General features: G+C 53.0%; 1 pseudogene; it reads right to left on the reverse strand.

Moving 5' to 3' along the window:
• Positions 1-4,292: 4,292 nt before the first annotated feature.
• On the reverse strand, positions 4,293-4,402 carry LOC132481021 (U6atac minor spliceosomal RNA; annotated as a pseudogene).
• Between the last annotated feature and the right edge of the window lie 1,283 nt (positions 4,403-5,685).

Below are 5,685 nucleotides of genomic sequence, written 5' to 3' on the forward strand. Positions count from 1 at the left end.
CGTCCTTGTGGCTGCTTCTTTGATGGTAACTGAATGAAATGAAAGCGTCGTTTGAAAGACAGTAAGTTTCTCCCAGGTGTCTGTAGTAAATACGTTTTGGGTATAAATGAACTGGCAAAAATAAGTTGTGTAAGGGGATAGCATATAAAAACTAAAAATATAGAGTCCTGTGGTGTGGGATGTTTTGACAAGAGATTTTTATGAGAGTTAAATCCCCATCGCAGTAGCCGCACCGACAGACCTCACCGTGGTCACTTTTCTCCTGGGGCTGTCTCTCCCCTTGAAATGGTGAGTTGGTTGGAGTGTGTGACCACGAGATTGGGAGGGGCAGACCGAGTTCTGCGCTCCTGCCTTTTCATCTAAGAAGCAACAGCGAAGCCAGTCGTAAGCCGGGCAGGAGTTAAGGAGCCCTGCCCGAGCCCCCGGCAGTCGTCCTGTGGGGGATCCCCCGTCTGTCCTGTGGTTCTCTCCCTTCGCTCTAACATCCGTTCCCCTCACTGGGTCCTGGAGCCCCTGCGTGGGGAAGCAGAACAGATTCCAGAATAGAGCTGGTGCAGAGGGGTCTCCCAGCAGCCTGGGTGCAGGGGTGGGTCGGGGGGGAGCTGTGACTGGGAAGGGAAGTTGGTCCCTAGAGCTCGACCAGAGGAATGTCACAGGAAGTTGGCCTTACATAGGCTTGTGAGAAGGCTTGAACCAACCAGTGTAACAGGAGGGGCAGGTGAACTGTAGCCCCTGATTGCAGTATCTCCCGCTGCTCTGGAAATGGCCTTGCTGGCTTGTTCTCAAGGGCCGGCTGACTCCCCGGGAGGCCCTCTGGGGGGCGAGGAAGTGCCGGGAGCTGTGGGGCGCGAGTCTGGCTGTGAGGACCCGTGTGGCTCTGGGTGGCTTGGACCTCCCTCGGGCAGTGCCATTTTCAGCTCCTTCCCAGCGAGGGCTCCTGTGCTGGGGCTGGGGTTCTGACCTGGCCCCTCACCTGGCTCTTCTGACCCTTGAACGATCACTGGTGGGTCCCCTGCCACGGGCCAGGCGCTCACCGTCTCACTCCCCAGAACGACCCCAAGAGGAAGGGGCCCTTCCCGGGTTGGGTGGTGGAACTGAATGCAGCTAGAGGCCGAGGGCTCTGCCTGAGTGGGAGTGGGGAGTGCTGGAGACTGACCCCCAGACTGCTGCTACCCCGGAGTGGCTTCACACGGAGCCTCCCTGGGCCTGGGGGCTTCCCCCGACCACGTCGGAAGCATTCTTGCACTTGCCCAGAGGATGACCACCTGTACCTCAGCGTCAGATTCCAAGATGTGACTGTTGTCCTCTTCTGCTTCTCTGTCTTTGTGGGTTTATGCCTTAAAAAAAAAAAAAATCCCTTTACGGCTAGTTTAGTGGAAATTCAGGAGGAAACAATGAATGCTCGATCCAGCCCACCATCCTTAAGCTGGAGGTCTGCTGAGCACTTATGGATGGTCTGCATGTTGTGAGAATAACAGTGAACACGGCCCTTGGGACTCCCCGTTGGGGCTCCCAGGAGCACCGAGGACGAGTGAAACAGCGGACTGCGTGATTAGAGGGTTCGAGAGGGCTCGGGGCCGTGATGGAGAGGGTGTTTCAGCTGGGGGTGGGAAAAATGCGAGGTCGGCGGTGGGAGACGTCCCCAAGGAGGTAGCCTGTGAGCTGAGACTTGATGACTCCCGCCCACGCTTGAGCAGAGGCAGGGACGAGGGGGTGTGGGTGGAGACAGTCATGCTCGAAGGACTGTGGACAAAGGCCCTGAGGACGGAGCTCCCTCGGTTGGAGGACCTGAAAGACGACCCATGGGGCTGAGACCCTGTGAGGGAGGAGGGGAAGGGTGTGGAGAGCGTGGGGGCCCAGGAGAGAGGGCAGGCTGAGCTCTCTTGGGGGGTGCGCCCGTGTAGCCACAGGCTGCCCCTCCCAGGGTGTCTTGGGAGACTGTTGTGGTTCCTTGTGTAACATGAAGTTGGGGCAGGACTTTGAGAAACACCAAGAAGGTTGACGGGACAGCCACCAGCTTAGCTCCCCGGAGGCCAGAGGGGTCCCTGTCCCCCCACAGGAGTGGGGATTCTTCAGAGTAGGGGGTCCCTGACCAGCCCAGGCTTGGGCTCTACCTGGGGCCATTGCAAGGCCCTGCTGGGCTGCTGCTCTCACCTGATGCATGGAGAGCTCCTTGCCATTGAAAGTGTGTTTCATCCTTTTGTACTCTTCTTATTTTTGCCTGTCAGCCAGTGCTCACCTTGCTACCAGCTGGCAGCTTTCTACCCTGTAGAACTTAAAAATCATTATGTACAAAGGGACGAGTAACAGCGGACGTATCACACGCAACCCTAGATGCCAGAAGGCAATGGAACCGTAGTTTCAACTAGAATGATAAAATCAGCTAAACTATTAACCCAGAGCAAGGGAAAAAATAAAGATATTCACAGGCGAACATGAAGAGTGTTTACTACCAACAGGCCTTTGCTGAGAGAAGCACTGCAGGACATAATCCAGGAAGGAGAAAACAACTCGGAAGGAGTGAGCTATAAGAAAGAAGGGGGAGCAAAGGGATTGGAAACCAGGAGGGCAGATCCACCCAGACACTGGTTGCCTACAGCAGTAAAAATGATCCTGACCAATTTGGGGGTGGGGGGGATTCTGGGGAGGGGAAGGCTGTGGGGGCATGCTCTTTGAATTTCTGTGAAACCCCACATAGAAATGGTAACTAGAGAGCAAACCCAAAAACCCTGTTGATGATACCAAAAAATTAGGTGAGGAGATACTACTGTGAACCGACCCCCGTGATCCCCCAAAGTACAAATGGGGGGGCAGGTCAAGCACGGCCACAAGCCCTGCACAGTATCCGCTTTGGTGCCAGGGGAAGCAGAGGGAAGCAGGGACAGCTGATGGACCTGAGAGCTGAGACCCCGGGGTAGCCAAGGATTTTGCCAGGGAGGAGGTGTGGGACCAGCTGATGAAGCTGGGAGGGTTGCCCAGTCCAACAGCGGGCAAACGCTGGGGGCCCTCAGTAAGGTCCAGGGGGCAGGAGTACTCCCAGTGCTGACACTGACCCTCCTGGGCTGACCTCTGAGACAGGGACCCACACTGCAGAGAAATGCTGAGAGTGGGATCAGACTGACCGGGACAGGGATGGCAGGGGTGAAGGAAAGGCGAGCCCCAGATATGGGTGGAGGAACTGAAGACAGTCCCCAGACCTCAGAAGGCCAGATGCCATATTTTTCAACCCCAAATGAAAACAACCTTGTGAAATTAGAAACGTTATCCTGCACCACAGCTCCTTCTAGAAGTTCAGGAAAGTGAACCTCAGCTTCGACAATGGATTAACGTCCATCCAACATATTTAAATCCCTGGGTCCTGAGACACACAAGGAAACAGGGAAGCGTGAGCAATGCTCAGGAACAGAAGCAGCCAACAGGAATGGGGGTTGGCCGGCTCTCCCCCCGGCACGTCAGTGTGTGTGTGTTCAGTGGGTCCGTGAACTGAGGCGCCGTGGTGGCAGGGATAGAGGCCGTGCAGGCCCCATAACCTAGACTTCCTTTCCCCGAGGCTGACCTGCCGGCCATGGATGTCGCGTACCTAACCTGCCAATGGCGGAGACCATTGAGAAGCCCCAGCACGGCACCAGTGGACTTCCTTCGTGCAGCATGGGGGCTCACTGGCCCCGCTACCCCTCACCTAGAGGCAGCGGACTTCTGAACACTCAGTGGTGGGCACTTGGGCGATAATGCTCTCAGGGAATGGGATTCTATCTTACAGGATATGCCTTTTTTATATCAATTTTGTATTGTGGGAGAATATCTGTAGCATGAAATTTACCGTTTTAACCATTTTTAAGTCTGTAAGTCAATGGCATTAGGTACCTTTGCATTGTTGTACAGCCATCATCGCTCTCCAGCTCCAGAACTTTCCATCATCCCAAACTGAAAATTCTGGACCTGTTAAACCGTAGCTCCCGTTCTCCCCTCCCCCAGCCCCCGTAACTGCTCTTCTCTGACTGGATGAATTTGCCGACGCTATGAACCTCATGTAACTGGAATCGTTACTGTGTGTGGCCTTGTGTGTATGACTGATTTCACTCAACATGATGACCTCAAGGTTTGTTCATGTCGTAGCATATGTCAGAATGTCCTCCTTTCTTTTTTAAGGTCGAATAATTTTCCATTGTATGTATACACCTCATTCTCTTTATCCCTTTGTCCTGTGACGGACATTTAGGTTGTTTCCTTCAGCTGTTGTGAGTAATGCTGATACGAACGTGGGCGTACCACATTTGTTTGAGTCTCAGCCCTCAATTCTTTGGGAATATACCTAGAAGTGGGAAGAGCCAGGAAGGAGACCCAAGGGCATCTTCCATCCTCGTCAAGGAGAATGTTAACTTTCTTTCCTTTCATACAAAATGATGCTTTTAATCAGGGACCAATGTGTGGTTCTCTCTTTCTCTTAGACTGAATACATGGGCCAGGGATCCGAGGTGGAAAGGGGAGTGTCTTCTTTCACAATTACACCTAATAACACATCGACAGGGTCTTTGTTTCCCATCTGTGAGCACTCTCTCTGTTGTTTGGAGGTCTGATTGCTTAGGGAACGAATGCTTCCACCAGGAGACGCCACAAGGGGCTCCCGTGAACTGGAGATTGAGTCTGCTAAGACTGGATGGGCTTCTCATGCCACTGACCAACAGAAAGAGAAGGGGGTTGCTCACTCTGTGGGACGTGTGATCCTGAGTATAAACGGGAAATGGGGTTTGTGTTACATAATGCGGCTAAGGAAAGCCATGGCTAGAACCCAGGGGACTCTCCTGGGTGCCTCTCACTTAGATCTTCCAAGTCCAACAGTCAAAGTCAACATAAAACAGTAGTTCACAGTAACAGCAGAGACAGGACCACCAAGGATTCAGACCCTATTCATGACCTCCGTGAATGAAGGTCAGTCCAATAGGTGAAGAACCTCAACCAGCTGAGCCCTGGAGAGGGGCAAAGGAAACAGGATGGGTAGCAGAAGAAGGAAGTTAGGAGTGTTAACTAAGGCTTCATGACTGTTTCAGAAATCAGGACGGCAGCTTCCAGGCATATTTTCTTCCTTGCTTGTTGTGTGTGCCTGTGTGCGTATTAACTAGTTTTTCTTTTCTGCCTTTCTTCTCCGTATTGATTTCTACACATTTGTTGGAGGTTAATTTTACGTTTTAGTCCCTAGGTAACAATATTCAGATGAGACTGTGGCTGAATTGAAGGAGCAAGTCCCATAGCCCAGGGATACCTACAGTGGCTCTTGGGACTCATTTTGGGCTGAGGGTAAGAACATCTTCCTTTGTATGAAGGCTGTTTGCATCTTGTTTGGTGGGGTCGTAGAGTCGTCTGATGTTGTATGGAGGTTCTTAAATGTGCGTGGTCACAGAGTAGCCTAAGAGATGGACTGTGCCAGGTAAGTTATTGTCTTGGCTTCAAACCCACCCTCCCATACCAGCTAATGGATGCTGGGGCCGGGATGTTGCAAACTGCATTTGGGCTTGGCCAGCTGGCATAGCCTCTGCTGCTGGGGGCCCTCAGGGAGCTGGATGGCTGGAGTAGAAAGGAGCTCTTCCTGTCTGCCCCTGCTTGCTGTCTGCCCCTGCTCCCTGTGTGCTTCCTGTTTGCTTCCTGTCTGCCCCTGCTTCCTGTCTACTTCCTGTCTGCTTCCTGCTT

Source organism: Mesoplodon densirostris, chromosome 19 (genome assembly GCF_025265405.1).
Source record: "Mesoplodon densirostris isolate mMesDen1 chromosome 19, mMesDen1 primary haplotype, whole genome shotgun sequence".
Taxonomy (NCBI): domain Eukaryota; kingdom Metazoa; phylum Chordata; class Mammalia; order Artiodactyla; family Ziphiidae; genus Mesoplodon; species Mesoplodon densirostris.